Raw genomic sequence first — 22,844 nt, forward strand, 5'->3', positions numbered from 1 at the left:
GCATCACTGTGAAGTGTATTGACAGTGAAAATATCTTTTGGTCCACATTCAAGGACCGATATACCAGTTGATATGTACTTTTCTGTTTAGAAATCTTCTGCAGATTATCATGGTAGGATGACCTGTTTCAACTTAATTTGTAGTTGTTAAGTAAGCACTCTGAATATTATTTACTGAACACTGGCAAACTGGAGAACCAGAGCAATTTTTCCATTGATGTATCCAAAATTTTTAACTACGTTTCAGTTGGCATAAATTATGAGGAATTCACCAAGGTGCTTGGTGGTGATCTGTGGTATGCTCATGCCGTGGGGTTTGCTCTGCAGCAGCACTGGCACCAATTGAGACCCATCTTGATCTGATAGGGATGCTGTGAGGCAGCTGGCAAGGTGCCCCTTCATGGGAGCCTGGGCCATCTGTGCACATGACTCAACAGAGGTTGTTCCTAGAAGAAAGGAGCTCTCAGGAGGTGGTTCCTGGGGCTTGAGAGTCCAAGGAGAGGTGTGTAATTGGGGATTCCCATGGCAAGAGGCTTGGGGGAGCTGCCAAGGCAAAAGGGGAAGGTGAATGCAAGGTGAAGGACAGAAAATGCCTGGGAGAGGTGGCAGGAGGAGGCACCAGCTGCAGCCCACATCTCCTCAGGAACTAGTCCTGGGAATGGTGAGTCTCTTGATATTTCTTGGATGGAAAACTTCAATTTTACTTGGGGAAAAGACTGCCCTTTAGCCACAAGTTTACATATAAAGGGTAAAGCAGCCCAGTGCATCACTTGGTTGTAAGTGGTGGAGCTGCTCTTTTAAGAGTGCTAGGAATTTTATTAATGCGGAAGATAATTTTTACCTGCTGTTAATTATTTAAAAAGCACTGATGGAAAGAACAAAAAAGATTGAGTGCAGTAGGGGAGTTAAAGATTTCCCTGGGAAGACTTTAATATTTTATGCTGAGATTTGTTTTTATGAGCCAACTTACAGTCACAGCAGGTATTAACTAAAATGTCCTGAGAAAGGACTGAGATTTCCTCCTGTTCCCCCTTGTCCTTGGAGCTGGTGCTTCTTGTTTGAAGTTACATTGAACAGCTGTGGAAGTACACAGTGCTGTTGGCTCTCTCCTTTTAGATGTGGGTTATGTTTCCCTCTGGTCACCATGGCTGTGGGTTCAGCCTCTGGGATTGGAGTTGATCTCCACAATTTATCTCTTAGTTTCCAGTTTACACTGTGGGTTTGCAGGAACAGGGGTGGCTTGTTTCAGGCTTGCTGATGTAGGCCTCAAGGCAATTGGAAGGCAGTGATGCTGTTAGAACCAGGAGCCTACCAGAGAAGCCTGTGTGTGGGGAGCCCTCTGCCCATGCTGCAGAGAGGTCATTTGCAGAGTTAGCCTGGACCTGGCCTGGAAGCCAAGTCTTGCCATACTGATGGGAAAGGAAACCTCCCTCTTTTGGGCTGGCTGATTTAATTGTGTCTGCAACCTGTGATACTGCAGGGCACCTGGGCACAGATGGGTGCACATTCAAACTGCTGTTTGCCTGAGGCAGTTGCTGGCCAGTGATTTCTCCTGCATGGGGCCATTTGGCTGAGGGTCTTGATGTGTGGCAGCCAATTGTCTGAGGTGGCCATTTGCAAAGGCCAGGCTATTCTTGCATTGATAACAGTTTCATAGACTATCATGCCTTTGTTGAACTACTGAGCAGAAATGCAGTATGAAGAAGAGGAAGGCTGAAGAGGCAGCTGGAGTAGCTGGCACAATCTGTCTGACGGAGAGAAATAATGGGAGATCTTGAAGGGAAAAAATTCCCTCTAAAATGTACCTTTAAGTCCAGGGTATGATGTAGCTAGGCCCCCAAAAACATAAGAAATGTCAAACCGTTGTTTCTTTTATTTTTATTTAAGGGAAGGAAATGAACTGCTCTGAAGCGGTTTTCCAACGTGCTTGTACTTAATTTGACAAGGTAGACTTGAATCAAGATAATTTCCAGTGTGAGAAAGAATTGAGGACTATCTCATAATAGTAAAATCATTACCAACTTTTAAGAAGAGTAAAGTGATTTAGAATAAAAGACATAAAGTTAAACACAGTTCAAGAGTAAACACTGAAATACGTTTTGGAAGCACTGATTTCTACAACTAAATCACATATTTCTTGGTATCTGAAGATAAACAGGGGTTCTGTTGAATAGAGATATGGTTGTCATTTGCAACCATTTGGGTTAATCTAAATTTCAATCACCTGCAGAAATAAGTTATAAATCAATATCTGTGCAGCCTCATTTTTTGATCTTTTAAAAACCTTGGGCCAGGCAGCATTAAAACCCTTTGAATGCACATGGAGGGAAGAGATCACTGAGGAGGGTAGAGAGAATAAAGTATGAGGCTTCAGTAAATAAGACAGAGGGGGAAGGAATAAAGGCACATGTCCATAAGGCAAATTAATCAACAAGAAGTTGAGAATGGATAGCAGTATAAGAAGAAAGATATTATCAAATAGGAAATCACTGAAGTAAAAAGTCAGCTAAGGAATGGTGCTGAGCCATTACTAAGGAATGGTAGCTATGTCACATGTGAGTCAGACTGCCTTGTGGTGGGTGAGAGAGTTGAATGCAGGTGCTCCCAAGAAGGCAACTACAATTGCCTGCCATGCTGTCTTCACTTCTTTGCTCAGCACAATATTTATGATTGATTTGTTGCAGTACTTGCCTCTGTTATCTAGGATTGAGATGTGTTCACTCAACTAGTCCAGCTTTGCTTGTATGTGAGACTGCTTTTGAAGACTTCTAAACTGCTGCAAAACATGATGATGATTGGCTACCAGTTATTCTATATCACTGGTTTGGAGAGTATGACATACAGTTGTGTCTGACACACAGCCTAAGTGCTTTTGCTATACTTACTATTGTGAGCAACCTAAAAAATAACTGATCTGTTTGGACAGTGTGAAATTCTTATCCTTGTCTGGTGTAAGGCTTATTTTGTAAACATAAATAGTATCTCAGAGCTATTCATGGTGCAAAGGCTGCCTCCCAACCTTTTTCCAAGAGAGAGAGATAGCAAGAATCCCATTGGGACAGGAGAAAATGGTGCTCTTCTGCCCTCTGGGAAATCCTTCAGTGTTCTCAGCTGGCAATGGACTTCCGCAGCTGTGACTGGGACCTGCCTCTTCCATCTCTAAGGAAGAAATATGAAAGCTTGTCTGTAAGAGCCCTGTTATGTCATGGCCTGAAATGGTGATTGAGCACCTGGTGAAGGGGGTGGCTGGCCCCAGGGAGCACAGGTGCAAGCTATTCACCTGGGCTTCCCACATGACTTGAGGGAACTCACTGGGTATAACCTTCCAAGGGAGATTGGTTGAAGCCTGCTTACTGAGAAGGTGTGTTCTGTAGCTAGAGACCCTAAAGTTAGTTGGGTGAGTAAACTTTTTAAATATATGATTGTTGATAATCTTAAGAACACTTTGCCTGGCATTGCAAATAGCCTATCAGAAACAATTGCATCGTTTCCAAGGACCAACACTTTATTCAGAAAGTAAGTAAGGTTAGCTGAGGGGAAGAAGGAGAAAAAAAAAAAAAAAAAAGGCAAGTAAAGTCATCAGGTAGGAAAAAAAACTCATCTTACTCTTTCAGACACATGATTTTCTCTAATACCCAGGCAGCTTTATCTGAGCTTATGTGACATTTTTGGAAAAATCTCCTGAATAAGCTACTGTTTTTGAGTGTTTGGGTAGTTTATCTCTAGAGTTACCTAACTTTGTGGATGCTTCTGGGAGGGAGAAAAAAATCCTTTCAGATCACAGCAGCAGTAGTTACACAATTATAATTTTGTTTATGTAGTAATTGCAAATGCTATATTGAAACGAGGTGTTTCTTTCACTACAATAAGCTCCAAAGCCAACTTCTGTTATCCAGATTTATAACAGTGTTAGTTCTATACTACTGGTGCGCAATCACGTGGAAAAAAAAAAAGAAGTAGAACAATAAGAATTGGGTGATTATTGGCTGGTTTGAGACAACCTTGGTCTCAGCTTGAAACAAAGAGTGCCTTCTTTTGTACTTCAGTGTTTTCAGATACCTATGCAGGTTACTGTTGTCATCTTTTCTAATTTTACTGTCTAAAGAATCATGAAAGGGTTTAAAGAATGCTGCATTACATTTTTCCTAGCTTCATATATATATATATTCATACATATTTGTGTGTGTGTGTGTAAAAAAAAAAAAAAAAAAAAAAAAAAAAAAGGTGTGAGGTTTTTTCCCCCTATATTCTGCAGCACAAAGTAATTCAAGCAATTTGGGAGGCTGAGAGCAGTCATAAGGTAGCTTTTCTCATGTCTGCATATCTATTTGATATAGAGGTTAGACCAACACAAATTCTAAATCCATCATCTTTCTTGTGCCCCAAGAAATTAGTGGAGATTTAAGACTTCCAAATAAAATTACTGTGTATGTGAAAAGTGAGTAGTAGCTATTTTTCTCTTTCTTTTGCACATCTTTGTGTAATTTACTGATTTATTTCTTGTTTTTGCTCCTTGCTTTTACATGGCTTATTTTTCTACCCACAGCAGTAAGTAGCTATAATGCTACTATCGGTTATTTTTTTGCACATGGAATACTTTCTCTTAAGATGAAAGCACGCTTCAGTTATCTATCAAAGGAGCATATGATGCTATCCCCATTGTGTAGTGGAAATCATCTATTTCAATATCTTCTTCCATGTTTACCAGGGCTTGGTTAAATTACACTGAAATTAGGTTATTCCTAGGCAGTCTGAAACTTCAGCATCAGAATAATGAGATACGAAGTGAGGATCACAGAATGGTTTAGAGTGGAAGGGACTTCAAAGATCACCTAGTTCCAACCACCCACCAGATGAGGCTGCCCAGAGCCCCCCCCAGCCAGGCCTTGAGTGCCTCAAGGGATGGGACATGCACACATTCTCTTGGCAGCCTATGCCAGTGCCTCGCTGCCACTGAGTAAAGAATTTCCTCCTGGTATCTAATCTGAATCTTCCCTCTCTTAGTTTTAAACCCTTTCCCCTTGTCCTAGAACTTTCAGACTATGTAAAAGGTTGATCTTCCTCGTGTTAATAAGCTCCCTTTTAGAACTGCAAGTCTGATATTAGGTCTCCCTGAAGCCTTCTCCTCTGCAGGCTAAATGAGCCAGGCTGCTTCAGCCTTTCTATGTAGAGGAGAGGCTTCAGCTCCCCAGTCATCTTTGTGGCCTTCCTCTGAACCCACTCCAACAGCTCCGTGCCTTTTTTGGGCTGGGAGCCCCAGTCCTAGACACAATACACTAAATGAGGCCTCAAGACAGTGGAGTAGGGGAGGACAGTCTGCTCTCTCTCCTTGCTACCCACCCCTCTTTTGATGCAATACAGGACGCAGTTGGCCTTCTGGGCTGCAGGAGTACACTGCTCTCTCATATCCAGCTTTTCATCCACCAGGACCCTGAAGTTCTTCTGCACAGGGCTGCCCTCAAAGCGTTCTTCTCCCAGTCTGTGCACATATTTGGGATTGCTCTGTCTCAAGTGCATCACCTTGTTCTTGGCCTTATTGAACTTCATGTAGGTCTACTCAAACTTGTAAGTGGGAAAAGGAATTGGCATACAAGCTGTTCATCTCTAACGTCTAGAAATGTAATAACTTCTATTTCTTCTTTATAAAAGTTTTCTTTTAGAAAACTAATCATATAGAGAATCAGTGGTAAAAAATTTTCAGTTTATAATACTAAAAGTATGGTCAAGAAAAGATCACTTCCAACCCTTAGAAAAGCCTTTTTCCTGTAGCGTGAATTCTCTGTGATACATAAGAGCAAATATTTAGTCTTGTATATGTTTGTATACATTTCTGGTTTGCCAGAAAAGAACAAGAGAAGAGGAAAACATCTAAGTGAACTCTAGAATTTACTTTATCACAAAATCAGCTAAATATGAAATAGCTCCTGTTTAAATTCTGTTTCTTGCCATATGCTAGGTCTCTAAATGTCATTCTTGATTCTGCACAATCTTGAAAACTGTATTTTCTACCCAGCACTTAAGCACACACTTAAATCTTAGCAATTATATGCTTTTGTTGAGGTCTATGAGGAATATTCGTTAACTTCGAGAAATGACAGATGTGCTTTTTTAGTTCAAGGATAGAATATTTGTAACTATGCAGGATCAAGTCTTTGTCTCATTTTGTGCTTTTTCTTTTTTGAATTTAGCCATTATAGTGTAGACTTTGATAATCTCTCATGGGACTCTAGGATTAAAACCAAAAAGATTATTTTCCTTTCTAGAGAAAAAGTGATGCTTTCCCCTATGTATTGTTACAGTAACTTTCCAGGAAGAGGTGGACGTCAAGTTATTAGTCTGTAGCTTAATGTCTGCTTGCCACCACTGGTTTTTTTTAATGCATTCTAGTCTGTGTTTTTTGACCATGCTTTAGATGCAATTGTTTCTCGGTGACTGTGTGACATTGCAGTTGAAGCCTCACTCATGCTTTGTAGACAAACGCTTATTTCTTTTCAAAGCTCCTGTTCTAAAGATTATAGGTGTATTATTGTACTAGATGTGAGAGGACTATCCATTATCTAAATTAGATGGCAGACTGCTGATGTGCCTAGTAGTATAATGATATCTCAGTATGGCAAAATATGGCATTGACAAGAAACGTCGTATTAATGTAGTCACATAATTTCTGGTGATAGGCAAGCCCTGTGAAGAGTATAGTGGAGTGGGATGAAGCAAGGACTGGTCTTCCCATTTCACATTCTGAGATGCTGGAAAAATCAGCCCAGTGCAACAAAGAATGTCAGTTGTAGATCAGAGAATAGAAGAGAGAATTGTGAGTCACAGGTTATCGTCTTAGCCACTGCCTTTATTTTTGCATTGGAGAGTATATATGTCTTCTGCCACACAGCCGGAGTGAGTTTTTGCACCCACCTGACCACATCTTTCTGAACTTAAATGAGCCACTGCTCTTAGCGGGGCTTCACAAAGCTGCAGGTAGGTTGAATTACTAAAGAATTGCATCTGGAAAAGTTTGGTCAGAAATGACTTTGGATTTATTATAGAATAGCACAAAAGGTAAACTGTCTCTACAAAGTGGCTCAGCGTTTCTCTGGTTAAGTTGTTAAGAGAAGGCAGTGTTTATTGCTGACTCTGGAGATGGCCTGATTCTCCTGCTGTTTAGTAACAAGTGGACATGAAGAAAATCTAGTGACATGAGTCAAATATCTGCTAATAGTGTTCCACTGCATTTGACAAATGTTCTTAGGAAACAAAGCAAGCATGTATTTTGAGGTTGAGATCACACAATTACTTTGGGATTGTCAGAATGGACTTCACATTAGTTGTCTGTGCACATCATATCTGTTTCATAGATTACAATGTCAGTGTTCTATAATTCTGATTCTTATCAGTAAAAAGAGACTAATAAGAGTAAGTGATCCCTGTATTGCTTTACGAAAGGGACTTCAGAAAGTTTATAAGGTGTTAGAGGCTGAGATTTGGAAAAGATCTTGAATCAGAAGTTCAGAGGCTTCTTCAGCCCCTGTAATAAGCACATGTTATTTCAGGTAGGAGGAAATAAACTGGAGGAAAAGGAGAAAAGAGATCAGAACACGTTGTTAGCTGCCTTCTATCAGTGCTTGTTCAGATAACCATCTCAGTTAATATAGGTACATCAGCCAAAGACCACTGGAGCTAGCAAAAGAATTCAGACCCCTGTGGCTTCAGGCTTATATTTGGAAATGGGAAATTTAGTCTTTACAATCAGTTGTTTTTCCTTTCAACTTCTGTTGAATTCAGGATGATTTATGATTATTTGACAAAAATATTTTAAAGCAATTCTAAGAAGAAAAACTGAGATGTGACTAATGTCTCAGCATGTGCTTAACTTAGCATATGGTTTATGTTTCCTTTGGGTTTCTTTATTAGCCCATAAAGGAAGATACTGGTAGTTCTGTGGATACACATTTCAGGAGGTTTAAATTCAGTCTTTTTTGAAGTCAAAGTACAGAATAGTTCATTTAGTAGTGTTTTCCTAAAAAGATGGTAAGACTGCTTTGTTTGTTTTTTTTTCTTCAAGTCACTGAAAACTGAAATAGGCTGTGGCGTGAGCCAAACTATAAAACATGTATGGACGTTTATTGATAGCAGTCTCTGTGCTCTATTCAGTCACAAAGATAATGGAAGTGCTTCACAATATAACCCGAATTTTTTTTCTGACCCTTTGCCATTTAGGAATTGCCCAGCCTCTGTGGTAGATGTTCATTTATCTTTCCCATTCCTCTGTAGGTTTTATATTACCTTTTTTTTTTCTTTTCTTTTTTTTGCTGTATAACATAGTACCCTTTATGTGTATAATAGAGATTTTTGACAGTTTCATATATATTGAAATCTTTCTGTGGGGAAATGATTTAGTATAATGGATTTTATGTTGTTAGGATAAAAATCGAGCATATACTTCTGCTCTGTTTTGAAACCAGACCCATGAAAAGAATTCTCCCAAAAATGTCAAGAACTCATTTTGGAAGTTCTATATTTTCTTACTTCTTTAATTTTGAACACAAATTTTTCACTGTAAGAGGGAACTAAAAAATTCTATTACTTCCAGCATCTTTTTAGAGGTTGACATTTAACTCTTAACTATTAGGAGTTGTGTAATGTTCCAATTAGGAACAGAATATAGGAGAGGGAAACTCCAAGGTGGGTGAATGTGTTGTTACCCAAGGCTGTGCTGTGGAGGGCTGTTGTTGTTATGAGCTTGTTGTTTATTGAGAACACCACAATCATTTTGTTATGTCTGTGTGGGTTCAAGCTGACCTTGCTGCAAACACATGTAGATATAAGTTGTTTGTTTTGGTTGTGTTTTTTTTTTTTTTTGTGCCCCCCTTCCAAATACTTCCACTCTTTGCTCTTGCATTCTCTATTGCATGCAATGAAGAAAGGATCCAGAAGGAAAAGTAAGACTCCTCCAGAGTTTGTCCAGGATAGTGCAAAATGGGGAAAAAGAGCTGGATTTTGTCACAATGCTTTTACCACTTACTGTGCTCTGGGTCTGTCAGAGATCTAAACTGTCTGACTGATCTTGCTGGTTATGCATTGCTAGAATAAATGAAAATTCTTGTTGTGCTTCACATACAAAACCTTGGAAAGATCAGGGAAAATGCGAGCTATTTCAGCAAAGAAATGGCAGGGTAAATTGAATGAAAAGTCAGAATTTATTTCCTTTTTTTTTCAGTTTTTCCACTGGTCACTATGGAGGGAAGCAGTTGTGTGAATTGAATTGGCCACTAAAACAAATTTTTAGTTTGCTTGCTTTTTACTATCTGCCTCCACAAATGCAGCTGTTAATTCTGTGCTTGAGGCCCTTTGGTTTTCTTTTAGCAATAACAAATGGTATTTTCAGTATTTGTTTGTACTTTTACCACACAGCTGCTTTATTTCTGATAGAGAAATTTTGGAAGCCTATTTAGTTCTTTCCAGGCATCTTCTGCCATGAAATAACTGAAATGCCTATTACTATTGTGAAGCAGTAAGGATGCATGACTGAGGATCTGTGAAAGGACAGGACCCTGAGGAACACTAGGACACAGTTCTGCCTTGTTGACCTGATGGAGAGCATTAGTTCTGTCCTTCTGCTTGACTATGTGCTAACAGCAAAAAACCTGAAGTGTATTCTTAGCAGCAGTATGATACAAATGCTGCAGTGAGGCAAAGTTGGAACAGAAATGGAATGAAGGTGGAGTTCAGCTGAAGCTTTTGAAGTATGTATATAGCACTTGAGTAACTGTTTGCAGGAATATATGTTGTTGGGTGTTTAAAATGATATGCTTCCCTCCCGCTCCATGTACCAGCTCTGGCTCTGCAGCCATGCACTGGGAGTAGTGTCCCTCTGCCAGACAGGGACTGATGGAATGCTGCTCAGCAGTGATTCAGAAGAGGGACAGAAGCACTCGGCAGTCCACACCTATAGGCATCATTGTGTAACAGAGGTGAGTTTAAAACTAGGTCATCTCCTTCTGTCTGATTTAATCCTCTTTGTCTTCTAAACTGCGCTCACAGTCACTTGTCACTGTATGACAGAGCGTAGTAATTAGGTGGTAGGTGGATTTAACTTGGGGTAAGGACTAGAACCATTTGAGAGCTGAATTCTTCTTTATAAATCACAGCCTTAAGAACTGATAGCAATATTCCTCAGTGGAGTGATAAGATGTGGAAACAGAAACAAAAAATCCTGGATCATGGCACAGATTACTCAGTGGTGATGGACATCTTGAAGCAGAACTTAACATCAACTTCCCCAACCAAAAAAAGCCGTAGAATGAACAATGTGAGTGATCATAACATATGGTATAAAGTTACTTTTGGCTGCTGAGGTGCCCTAAATGTTTTATTTATGTTAGTGCTTTGTAGGTAACAGTGTAGATGTGCCAGAAAATATTTTGAAGGGGTGCCAGATTGCCATGTTACCTTTGGGTTTGTATTTTTCTTGTTAAAGTTTGTGTAGCTGAATACCCCAGTGTTGCCAGTGCTTAAACAAATTTGATTCTGTATGGAGATCTAGTTGCATATCTCTTTGCAGTACCAGGCCTTCAATACCTGTCAGCTTTTCATGCACTGACTCTCCTTTCAGTGCTTCACAGAGTAAGGTATCCTGTGGTGAATTTTAACCTCTTTGCTCTTTGGCTTCTAGTTATTGGAAGTAAAAGGGAAAAGAGATTTTGCCTATTGAGATAAAAAAGAGATAAGGATAGCATGAGAGAATGGAGAAAAACAGAAAAGGCATTTCAGGAAGCAGAAATACTGTACGTGGTCAGACTTACCACTTTAAAGAAAAAAAAACGCCTGTAAAACATTAAGTATTTTGTGATCAGATTTAGAACTGGGAGGGATAAGATAATGTGATAAAGGAAAAAAGGCAAAATCAGCCATTGGAGTATGAAGAAGACCTATCAAATATTAATTCACTGATGGTCTGAAGTGTGAATCTAGTCTTATTTTCTGTCATCAGAACAAAAATGGTTTTGATGCTGGTTATTTTGGTATGATAAAGGAACAAGCTTAATGGAAAGATGGAGATCTCTCTCCTTTCTCTTTTTTTCCCTTCCTGAAATACTGATATATCAATACCAGTAAAAAACCACACTTCTGGATTTTCCCTGGGTTCCTTTGTGTACTACAACCTAAGAAGTAGTTACTTGCCCTGTGTGGAATTATAGTAAATTGTGACACTGTGCAAACATTTAAATCTTGAATTTTGTTGCAATACATGAACAACCTAGAGATTATACAGTGAGAAAAGTGAGAAAAACAGTAAGTGGTCTTGGGCTTGGAAATACTCCCAAGGAATGCCGTGTCGGTTGCTTCTGCTAAGGAAACCTCCAGAAGGTGGGGTGTACACCTTGTCAGTGATGAGGATTTAGGATTCTACCTGTAAGAGTCAATCTGTATCAGAGAATCTGATCTAAAACTTGTCAGACTTGTTTGTAATGGCAAAAAAATTCCATTTCATGTGGTTGACTTTTCATTACTTCTGTGTCACAAGAATAGTTCACTTCAAATCTCCTATATTACTGAGCCGAATTAAATCAGCTGAGTTACAATATGATGTAGTATTTACTCTCTGTTTGTTACATGGATCCAAACTGCTGCTGTCTTTTATCTTTTAAAGGAGCTTAAAGTGAAAAAGTAACTGAATGTGCTTTTTGATAATGACAGAGAAGAAATTCATGCTGCATGACAACAGAAAGCAATCACAGGAAAGAGCAAATTCTCCCTACTCAAAGAAACTGGAAGAAAAATAAAAAGGGGGGGAATGTTTTCAGTAAAGGGAGAATCATGCAGAATCACAGAATTGTAGGGGTTGGAAAGGACTTTGGGTGATGGTCTAGTCCAACCTCTTGACAAAGCATGTTCCCTAGAGCTGGTTGCTCAGGAAAGCATCCAGGTGGGCTTTGAATATCTCCAGAGAAGGGGACTGCACAACCTCTCTGGGCAGTGTGTTTCCCCTAAAGAGGATTGGTGCATGAAGTAGGTTGAAGGGGCCCAGGTTTATTATGTAAGCAGCTGCTGGACATGGAATACTAAATTCTAGATTTCTGTCAGGCTAAGGTACAATGGGCTGAACTTGTTATTTATCTGTTTTCAGTTACAGAACAGGCAAAATTGCCTAACTTCATTGGTAAAATTCAATAATGGTAATGTTATCTTGGAAAGCTGCATGAGCTCTTATGGATTTTTAGGAGCATGTCAGATGAGCACCTGGTGATGTAGACTTATTTGATCCTCTATTAGTGATGGAGTCTCAAGAAGTCATTTGGAGCCATGTTCCTGTGATTTAGATTGCTTGCAATCCAAAAAGTGGAAAAGTATGAGTAATGTGAAACACAAATCTGATTTTTGGAGAGGCTACGACTTTAATGCTCTCTTTCGTCTTCTGTTTTTTTTTCAGAGCCCATGGCTGCTTCTAATGAGAATTCTACTAATTTTGTGGAAGAAATTAACCTACATTAGGGCCAAAGTTGTTGATGTTCTGTTTAGTCCCTCCTTAATCCCTTGGTGTTTTTAGATGTGAGAGAACTTTTTAAATTGGCAGAAAGTTTTTAGTGTCTTGAGCCTCATCTCTTCTCCCTCCAAACTGATGAAGGAACAAAAGACAACCTTATACAGGTTCCACACCCAAACAAAATTTATCATAGTTCGACTGACAGGTGTATGCCAAGAAAGTCTTTCTATTCTTTTAATTCAGAAATTGTTTATTGTTTAGTGGTTCAGTAATTAACTGAGAAAAGTCACGAAAATATTGTTTTCTGATTCAAAAATTGGGTGCTCTGGACCACTTGTGCCCTGAAGGCTAGTAGGAACCTGAATTCTAAGGAGGTATCTGTGACTTTCAAGACAAGATACTTTTAAACTTAATGCCAAGGTATTAAAACTTCCCTGCATTGGCCTTCTCTGATCTCTCTCTCTCTCTCTCTATATAAGTCCACCTTTATTCTCACGACTTTTGTCTAAAATTTGTCCTTCTAGTCTTTACAAGAACATTATCCCACTTACCTGAAAAAACAGAAACCTGTCTTATGAGATTTTCATGCATAACTTGAAGCAATTTACATAGAAATGTCAAGGTAAAGCTTGCAATTGCTTTACCTTGGGGGCTCACATATGGTAAACAAGATACAATAGGAGTTGGGTTGTAAAATATGAACTTTTGTGAGCTCAAATAAGGATTTTTTTCTATCTCACTAGTACAAGTAAAAAGCTTTTTTTAAATTAATAATTTTATGAACTGTTATCTGCCGTGAAATGGAAGCTGTAATATGTGTTGAGAATTGAAGATAATGTATGTGATCTATTGTAAAGCAAATTAATATTATCAATCTGTTTATTTTTCCATGTAATTAAGCAGTGGTGATCAAAATTCAACAGTTTCCTTGGAGATTAAATGTAGCTTTGGAAATAAACAGCGAGGACTGTTAGCCATAACAAATTGTTAAGAATCCAGAAAACACACTAAATTGAGTCCTTCTCATTTTTCTCATGATTATTTTGTATACTGCTTTTTCTTTATTATTTTTTTAGAAGACAAATTGATATTCATACATGCTAAATAGTCTTCTAGATAGGATATTTTGATAGTACACAGCAAAATAAATATTAAGGTTCAGGTTCCAGCTGTGGTCAGCCTTTGAGAACAACCATAATGACTGTTTCTGTCTCTGACACCTGAAGCCTCTGCTTCTCATTCTTTCCACCGTATGGATTTCAGTATTCACTTGTGATGCTTAGTCATGCTGTTCTTGCTCATGAAATTAGCCCTACTAGGTGATTAAAGGAAATCTACCTTGTGGTGTTTGCTGGATTAAATCTCGTACATTGCCTTTTGAGTGCCTGGTGAAAGAAACACACCAGTCCTTTCACTCTGCTTATGCACAGTGGGTGAGACGTTTCTGACATAATTAATTTTCTTTTTGAGAACTGACCTTAGATAGTTAATAATTCTTTCAGCTCAAACAATGGACAGCAAATACGTCTCAGCAGAAGCAGGTCACTCGGGTCTTTGCTTTAAGGGAGCTGCAATAGGATTTAGTAGATCTTCTTAAGACTCTGAGTTGAATTTGGCACTCACTGCGGTCTGAATTGCTATTGAGTTCTCCAACCCAAAACCAAGATGAAAGCTCTTATTTCTGTCTCACTTTTTTTTTCTTACAATAGCACAATCAGAACTGATTTAGTTGAAACCAATGAAATTACATCTCAGAGAAAGGTGACTCAAATCTGAACTATTGATGATTCACATCTCCTTCATGCTACACTTTCCCGCGGGAATATTTGTTTTGATTACGCATGCTCTAGGAGAAATTTTTTATGAAGACTTTTGAAATGGTGGAAATAAGTGAGACTTTGAAAATGCTTTCATAATATTTTACAGAAGTTTTAGTAGGCAGACATCCTTTGCTTCTTAATTTATTGTGTAGGTAGTAAGTGGACACACTTGGCAGCACTTGCACTAGCCTTACTTTTAGATATACCCTTGTACTTATAGCTGGAAACACTTCTAATAACCCAATAATAGCCAGAAAAATCAACTGTATGGCTCTAGTACAAAAATGTAGAAGTATTGCTAGAATTAAAAGATGTGCTTTTTGCTTAAAAATGCTGAACTCATATATCCTGCTTATTTCTGCTGTGAGCAGATGAAGTTTTGTTTCTAAATGTTTGAGAAATTAAAGAGAAGCCTGTTGATCCACTCTGCTGCTTTAAAACTATTATTCAGCTAGAAGGTCAGAGTAAATCATTAAAGTCATGTCTAACAGTGCCCTCCATAACAAGCAGCCAAGCACTCTGCAAAGCCAGATGGGTGGATTGGAGAGGTTTTTTTCTCCTTGAATGAGTGTTTCATTGTAATTTCTATTTCTGTATATTCTGGTTGGAGATTGAGACAATGGAAACAGTCTGTAATTTTCTCACTGAAAACCAGCTGACAAACCCAAACTTTTATTATCTTGATAAATTTTAACTTTTGCTGATCTTTTATGTATTAGTGGAACAGAATGCAGGTTTTGAAAAGATAGTGCATTGCTGGTGTCAGAGGAGCAAGGGCAACGTGCGGCACAATGAATTGTCTGTAGTAAAGTAAACTTCAGTTTCACATCAATGTTAAACTCCTTTGTGGCACATTTTCCAGCAGAGTAAGAAATAATGGGGGAGTGGGGCAGAAAGATAAACCTGCATTACAGATATTTTACATTCTGCTGCCCTGCTCCATGGTATTAGGGTGCCTAACAAGTGCTGTAAGCATTGCACAAAATGCAGTGCAATAAAACAGCAGGATTTGAGGGACAGAAGGAGAATCTTCTTTCTCTAGTGCATAATAGTGCTAAATTCAGAGTTCTCTGACAAGTAAATCTGTTACCTCTACGCTTTTTTTTTTTTTTTCTTCATCTTAACTGCATTGCTACTTTAGTCCCACCTGACGTGGTGGCTGTACTTGTTACACAGAAAGACTGCAGTTTTTAAGCTATTCATTCTGGGCTACCCACATAAATTTTACATGTAACATTGCTCAGAGAAGACAAAGGTTCCTAATAAAAGAGAACATGCAGACATCTGTGTTCTGTCTGCTAGTCACTGAATTCAACCAAGCAATAAAAAGTGAAGGTTAATGCAACTGCTTTTCAATGTAATGCATGTAGAGAAATTCCAACTGTCTGCCTGCAGCATCCCATGTGACATGGAGGCAAAATGAGCAGAAATAATCAGAGTGGTGCTGCTATCAGTGCTAATACACATAGCTGCTCCCAGATCCTGTCTTCTTACTGTTGAGGTGGTCAGGATACAAGTTTGCTGTGAGCGCTGCCAAGACTGCAGTGACTCTCCTATAAAGTGAGATAAAATCTGCTTTTGTGCTTTATAAGCAAGCTGTGGAAGAGAGGCCTGAGAAGAACTGGTGTAGCTGTGTGTTACTAGGTGAAAAACTTGAAGGTTTTTCAGTGAACACAGTCTTCCTTCTGATCCCGAGAGATCTGATTTTCAAATCCCTAGACTGGCTCTATTTTAAATATGGATAATTAGACTGCTGTATCACTCTCAGGGACAACTGCTAGGTCCAAAGCAACTTTGCATTTTTCTTTCACTGAAGCTTTCTGCAGGAACAGCTCCAGAAAATCTTATGCCACAGAAATACTTATCTTCACTTCCCTTCACCACAACTGTCATCTCTCAGCTCTTTGTGGAGTCAAATCAGAGATTCCTGCTCCTCTTGTCAAGCACCATAACTTGTTCCCTTCTAGACTCTTCTCAGCTTAGCGGGAGAGCAATACAAGTGTCTCTGAACTGTATTTTGTAGTTGTTGCACAGTGAAGCGAGAGAAGAAAATGGTATTTGGCTGTCAGAAAATTGGACTGTCTGCAGCTCATTGTTGAGAATGAATGAGTTATCTGTGAAATCTGTAATTTAAATACAGTTGAGATAATGTCTTGACTGCTGTGGTATCCATCCTGATACGTGGTGGTGAGAGATTTGTAATATACTATTGCTTACTCAGACATTCACTACATTGGGTAATGCAGAGGCAAATGTGCTTTGTTCCTCATTTGTTATGTTGCTATGAAATACAGAGATGAATTTATCCAGCTACTGCAAACAGAATCATTGCCTCTCATTGAATCTTGCTCTTTTCTAACTCTTTTCTGAACTCTTTTCTAACCATTAAGTTTTACTGCAGGAACTTCCACACTGGGAACTTAATGTAAGTTATTATGTAGTTCTGCTTTTCAGTGTTTAAAAAAAAAATAGCGGTGGCTAATCCTTGTTTTGTTTCTTGCAGTAAGTGAAATGAATGTTATATAACAGTATTTTTGAAACAAAACCTCTTTGAATCGGGCGGCTGTGATTAGAATGACTGGTGTGTGGGTCTAGGCTACTGGAAATCTGTGCTGTTATTTCAACGCCTGTAAAAGTTATAGAAACACATGCTAAACTATAGAAATACCAAAGCATGACCAGCATGTCTGCACCAAGTGAGGCAATTGCGCTTCACTTGTGCCCCCTATGCTTTTTATATTGAAACAGAAATTTGACTAGTTATAATAGCTCTCATACTTCCTTGTAATTAACAGCTTGTACAAAACTGCCACAAATTCTAGACTGGGGTCAGACTGCATGGACTGTAGTAGGTAGAAGGACTGTTTGGAAATGACTTCTTTAGTTGTCACTCTTGATGAGCTTTCTAAACTTTCTTGAGGGAAGAAGAGATTTGAAAATATTTGAACTACTTTTCTGAATGAGTAATGCAATAGGTCTTTTCAAAAGCCTCATTAACTTTAAGCAAATGTTTGAAAGTTCTGTAGATCAATGTTATAGGAGATTTTTTTTTTTTTGTACAAGTTAGAAAATTAGGATGTTACTTTGGGTAATTGTGCAAATTTGAAAATGAAGGCTTTTGTATTCATTTATTTATCTTTTTGTGCAGGTTTGAGGTCCTGTTGCTATTGAATCAGTGATGACAGTAGAACTTCTGGATTTAATTAGGTCCAGGCTAGCATCCTGTCTAGTATTGCCTGCCTGCCAGAGTTGAGGAAAAAATCCATTTAGATCATTTTCTTCTTTGTGTTGTGACAGCAAATACTAACAGAAACTCTAATTTAGCCATGGTAGTGGTTTTTAAAATTTGTTTTATTCTTACAAGTGATTATATTAGAAGGAAATCCACCAGTCATCTTCTACATTTCTGCACAAATTGACATCTTTGAGTCATCCAGGTATTTCAGTAATCTGCTTAAAGGCTCCCTAGTCAACGTTTGACTACAGCTTCCCTACCCGAAAACTGAACAACGTGAAAAGAAAAAAGGTGGTTGCTGGAAACAAAACCTGCCATTTGAGAGTGTTTGGTTCGCGTGGCTCAGGAGTGGCTGTTGCTGGTGGCCTGCTCACAGCAGGTGGGATACAGCCTGGGAAGGGAGAAGAGGATGCCCAGGGTCACTGTGCTGGGTGCTTGTGTCTGCTGTCATGAACTGGGATTTGCATTAACTGATTATTGCAGATTGCTACAGGGTGCTGCTCTGCTTTGTTGCCTGGAACAATACTTCAAGCTCACTATTATATGTGACTCTTTGCAGAAATGAAATGTGACTTCTGAATGTTATTTTAAAACCTAATATTTGTGTTTAGGAGTTGCCCTTCCATCTCTCTTGACATCTTTTTCCTCAGAATTGAAATACAGCATTGCTGTATTTCGTCACTTGAGTTGTTAATTAACAGTTTCATATTTGTAAGTGACCTTTATGCTACAGGGAAGATTAAAATCTGAATTTGTTGTATAATTCATTTCTAGAAACTCAAAGAAACAAGGTCAGCTCTTGGAGAGAATGCCATGGCAATCAGTGCTTTCTTCATGGAGGAATATTAATCAGATTTATGTGTGTATTGGGGGGGGGGGGAATAGAGGGAATGTTACAGGCAAGTTGAAAGGGATTTTACCAGAGGTCCTGCACAGCGGAATCCCTGCCTTGGGCATAAGTGGCCTCAATAAAAAACTGCAAAGATGGAGGTGATTTCTTCTCCCTTGCTGTGCCAGATGTGCCCACTCTGTGACCTTCAGGGGCATTAAAAAGTGCTGATGTAGTCAGCACTTGTGGCTGGAGAAGCAGCCAGGCTTTTCTCTGTTGGAGCAAGGTGTTTGCTTCTTGGATCTGCTGTGCATCTGTGGCCCTCAGGCTGCTAACACACTTGAAGAAATAGTTGCAACATGAGATATTTGTACAAGAGCAGATGGCAAGGGGAAGGACAGCTTTATGAAGGCCTTGAAAGTGAAAATAAGTAGCACACGTTTGTGCTAGAGAAGTGGGAGTGGAGGAAAAATGTGAGGCAGTGACAGGTGGGGAAAAAATCTTTACATGTATCAAACAAGGAGGAGAACATCTTTAATACACAGATGAATATTGAATGAGTGTGGCATTTGACTATGTGATGTTGCAAGTTTTTATTTAAAGATGCTACACAGGAAGAATTTGTAATGTTTAGATGTAGTCTGAGTGCAAAGATGAAGAATGATTAATTTCTGCTGCAATTTCTCAGAGCTCTACTTAAAACCTCTTCAAATAACACCCTACATAGTTGTACAAAGTTGTGGCTTTTGCTGACAGGTGAATTACACTTTTCTGCTGCTGTCCCCAATTCTTTTGACAGTGTCATTAGAATCGAAGGATGGTTTGGGTTGGAAGAGACCTTTAAGATCATCCAGTTCCAGCCTCTCTCCTGTGTGTGGGCAGGCAGCACCAGAGCAGGCTGCCCAGGGACACATCCTGCCTGGCCTTGAGTGTCTCCAGGGATGGGGTACCCACAGCTTCTCTGGGCAGCCTATATGAATGCCTCACTACCCCCTGGGTAAAGAATTCCTTCCTATTATCTAATGTAAACCTATCCTGTTTTAGTTTATAGCTGTTCTCCCTTGTCCTGTCACTATGTGCCCTTATAAAAAGTCACTCTAGCTTTTTCAATAGGCCCCCTTTAGGCGCAGGAAGGTTGCGGTATGTCTCCCCAGAACCATCTCCCCTCTATGCTTAACCAGCCCAGCTCACAGCCTGTCTTCATAGGAGAGGTTCTCCAGCCCTCTGAGCATTCCCGTAAGTTCCTCTGGGATCATCCTAACTGGTTCAACTGAGGTCCCAGGCCTGGATGCAGTGCTGCTGGGGGGCTGTCATGAGAGCAGAGTGATGTCACCAAGCGTTAAGCAGTAACACGTTTTAAGATAGGTTCTCCTCAAGCAAGTACTGCATTTGCTAATCTTGTTTCCTTGCTTAACAGCAGATGAAATGGCCGCTGGCTTCTTGAATGCAGGAGGAGATTGCAATTGTAACTCTTTGCTTTATTAGCAAAATTAAACTCCTTCCCTGCGTACTTGATTGTATTTACAGTGAAGTTTGCTAAGCTTGTTCTTCAGCAGTTAGGATATGCTTGTGTCAAAATGAAATGTTCTCTGAAGGAAAGGGAACCTTCATTCCTCAGGCTGCTTTTTTAAATTATTTTATTTATTTTATTTTTTTTAAAATTCTGATTTGGTTCCTCTCTCAAATTTTGACTGTGCTTCGCACAAACAAATTTTTGACGGCGGAAATGTTAAATAGGAGATAAGACTGAATACATTAGGACAATTAGGTAATGCCATGCATCAATGTCAGCTGTTGCTAGTAATTCAGGGGTCAGAGACAAGCAACTCCCAGCTTTTCATTCAATGGGACAGTTACAGATAAGCTATGGTTCTGAAGTCTGTATCAGCATCTGCTATTCTTCCAACTTGAATGTTTTCCTTTTCATCTTGTCAAGTGTGGGAGCATGTAAATAGTGATCTTTACTGGAGCTTCTCTCCTCTTTAGCTGATAATTTTATTCTGTTTGCCTTGTTTTCAAGGACATATGCTTTGATTTTTTTTATTTTTTTTAATTTTTTTATTTTTTACTTCAAAATGTTTTACTCAATGAATTAAATGCGAGCTGGAAGAGTTGTTGACATAAAAGTTCACCAAGGCGTGAATTTAGTGATCTTTGATCATGAACCTTGTTAGACTATTTCTCATCAGCTCAAACTAAGAATGTTGAATCTATCTTAAGGGAATAGCCTCTTAAATAGAAACCTTTCTTAATAATCAGGAGGCAGAACCATGAATGCAGTAGATGAAATGAGTCCTTTGGTCTCTTTTATTGAAAGATTCAATCAATTCTGTGCTTTTTTTCTTCTTACTGCACAGGCCAGATTTGTCATTCTCTCAGTTATCCCTCTTTTCAAATGCTTTTTTTCTATTTTTCATTTTTTTCTGTCTGTATGTCACAGCTCTAGAGACTATGAGACCAAATGAGACATTGAGGCAAATACTGATGTACATCTAGAAGTGCAGGATGCAGCCCTGAAGCTTTTTGCATCTTTTTGCTTGGATAACTCTTCAATTAATTTTCTAAAAGTTATTTAACTCTAGATGTAGAAGTGTTACAGCATGAAGTCATTAGTCATGGGCAAAATCCTGGCATCATTCTCATGTCCCAGATGTTAAAACTCCTTGCTTAGAGAGTTGAAATTTCTACTGATGCTATTAAAAACTGTCTGGAATTTGTGCAAAAAAAGGTAATGTGCCATTTTGCTTTCCCTTGAAAGCACTCAAGAAAACTGAGACCTTTGTTGGTGCTGATCTCTGCTTTCTTAAAAGATTTGGTGCTGTTTGCTCTCTAGAATGCTGCCAAGGTGTATTTTAGGACAAAAATGTGTACATATGTGTCTTAAAGTCTTCTCTGAGTGTTGCAAGGTAAGTAAGGTCACCCTGACCATACTATTATGGTGGAACAATGTATCTTTCAGGAAGTGTTAGCCCCCATTAAAGAGGAGGTGGCTCAGATGAATACCAAAATTTCATACAAGAACCTGCACTGCTTAAATTCTTGACTGCAGTGCATAAGCTGAGCACTGAGAAATGCATTTACGTTGCTTGTGGTTTGTGCTAGAGCTTTTTTAAGCTGCCTTGGCCCCCAGAAACTCTCTATTGTTTATAGTCTTATTTAGTTTCTTTCACTGTGTGGATCTTAGAGGTGCTTATGTCACATAAGTCTATAAATCCACTTGTGATTTGCAAGTGCTTTGATTTTCTAGTATGGCCCAGTTCCTAATGGAGATGAACACATTGTGTGTTAAGAGGGGTACATATTTTTTCGAAAATATATTTGGAGAACTGCATAGACAAATCAGTACATTTGTAAGTTGGAGTTACAAGTGTACTACCCCTAGGTGTGCTGAAGTTATTGCTGCATATTCCTGCTGAAAGATGTCTAACTAGGAAGACAGTAGAACTCGATCATGGTCTGGTTCTGTTGCCAAATAGTATGGAATTGCTTTAATGATGATTGAGACTGTCAGAACCATGTAAGAGAGATGTAAAAAAGATTTAAGGTTTCTTAAGAGTTTAGCTTACAATACACTTTTTTCATAATAATGCCATCTTGACCCCTTTCTCCTTACATCAATTTAGTCCATGCCCAGGGAAGTGCAGTGTTTCTGAAATATGATCTTCAGTTGCTTGAAAAAAAAGCAAACAAAAAACCCAGTCAGGGTGATCAAAAAGCCCAATCCAGGCTGAAAATGTAAGATCATTTGCATGATTAAAAATCTTTTCTAATTAAAAAACACATATGAGAGAAGGGACTGAGAAACATGAAGAGTGTATGTTGAACACTGAGTTCTTATCTGAAGTTGATACTCTTTTGGGATATTGGTCTCTTTCAGGGTTATTTTGTTTGTTTTGTTTATTTGTTACTTGTTGAAGTCAAAAGTCCAACAAGGATTCTGGTCTTCCAATATTTGGCTTAAAGGTAAGATAAGCAACTAAAACTACATGCTAATCTTTCCTTAAATAGTTGCGGTGTACTTATTTTTCCAGTAGCAGCAAAATAAAATCTGAGGAAGAGGCATGAGTTATGTACAGCATGGTGATATTTTTAAGTCACCACTGTACTCTGTGTTCAGTTAATTTTGCCCAGAATTCAATTGCTGAAATGACAACTATACCAGTGTTTTGCATATGTTATTTTTGCAGCTTGGCCCTGGCCTCATAGTTGAGTGAAATTTTAAAATTAGTAATATATTTTCAGATTCTTGTTTCTTCTACTGCAACTAAAATTTCTGGTAAGTGCATTACAGGAATTGCATAATATCTGGCTTTGTGGTTCTTTTTTGGAAATTCAAGGGTTTAACCCTCCAGTTGGATGCTAAGTGAGACTTTTCAAAATTGTGTAGGTGTGCAGCTTCTGTCTGAAAACAGTTCCATAACTTCCTTTAGCAATCACTTGTTTTTTTCATGCTTATTCCCTGTTTAAAATATGCCATATCAGC

At 38.8% G+C, this 22,844-nt stretch overlaps 1 long non-coding RNA gene across 1 annotated transcript; it reads left to right on the plus strand.

The window, feature by feature from the left end:
• Positions 1-3,333: 3,333 nt before the first annotated feature.
• LOC122175614 lies at positions 3,334-12,936 on the plus strand. Its single transcript, XR_006177453.1, has 3 exons — positions 3,334-3,396; positions 9,827-9,964; positions 12,424-12,936. It is a non-coding gene; the product is annotated as an uncharacterized LOC122175614 (long non-coding RNA).
• The last annotated feature ends 9,908 nt before the right edge of the window (positions 12,937-22,844 follow it).

Source organism: Lagopus leucura, unplaced genomic scaffold (assembly GCF_019238085.1).
Source record: "Lagopus leucura isolate 7727_CA_CO unplaced genomic scaffold, USGS_WTPT01 Super-Scaffold_739, whole genome shotgun sequence".
NCBI lineage: Eukaryota > Metazoa > Chordata > Aves > Galliformes > Phasianidae > Lagopus > Lagopus leucura.